At 41.0% G+C, this 741-nt stretch overlaps 1 long non-coding RNA gene across 1 annotated transcript; it reads right to left on the bottom strand.

Moving 5' to 3' along the window:
• Position 1: 1 nt before the first annotated feature.
• Positions 2–497, bottom strand: LOC107735334 (uncharacterized). The gene is made up of 3 exons (XR_001639375.1): positions 417–497; positions 142–271; positions 2–20 (listed from the first exon to the last, which is right to left on the bottom strand). It is a non-coding gene; the product is annotated as an uncharacterized LOC107735334 (long non-coding RNA).
• Between the last annotated feature and the right edge of the window lie 244 nt (positions 498–741).

Genomic DNA, 741 nt, shown 5'->3' with positions numbered 1-741 from the left:
GAAGCTCATTTTGTTCCTCACTGTGCCAAGTAAAAGAAAGAGGAAGACGATGTAACACTGCAAAGGTGAATGGGAGGGCGTGGGATGCTTCTAATTGCTTTTTTGAAAGGCAGTTTACTGTGGTTATGAAGGGTGACGTACATTTAATAACTGACAGTGTGCACCACTGGACCTTTTTCCAGCGGCTGCACACCAGCCACTTATTGACCCGCTTTACAAGCTCGGCCAGGTGCTCTGGATCAGACTTCATGATCTGGTCAAACTCTGCAAACTGAGGCAAACACAGACACACATTGAGATTTATATAGCTGCATTTACGAGGTTCCCATGTGTGCCAGCTTAATGAAATATTATAGCAGTTTTAACAGTCTTGTATTATTCCAACCCTCATGAGAAATATCATAAGAAATTATTACCTTCCCAGGGCGGAAGAAAACCCTGGTCAAGCCAAACTTGTAATCATTCTTGTTGAGGCCAAGTGCTTTAAACAGAGCCTGCAGAAGGAGACAATACAATCAAGACAGCGGAATTCGTACTTTATTAAATGCCTATCAGAGATCAGTAAGAATGGCATGATGGCCTCAGGCCAGTGCTTACACTCTTCTGTTTCAATGATGTTACATTTGATGTTTTCATGCCTTGGAAACTTAAACATTTGGTTTTCGGTGCTGTTTTTAACATTATTGCAAGAGTGACTTGTGAGTTAGAATCAGAATGATTTGAAAACAATAAACAAGTCAG

This window comes from Sinocyclocheilus rhinocerous, unplaced genomic scaffold, assembly GCF_001515625.1.
Source record: "Sinocyclocheilus rhinocerous isolate Xijiao unplaced genomic scaffold, SAMN03320098_v1.1 C35981014, whole genome shotgun sequence".
NCBI classification, from domain to species: domain Eukaryota; kingdom Metazoa; phylum Chordata; class Actinopteri; order Cypriniformes; family Cyprinidae; genus Sinocyclocheilus; species Sinocyclocheilus rhinocerous.
Note: the sequence above shows the minus strand (reverse complement) of the source record. Positions and strands in the feature narration are given on the sequence as shown.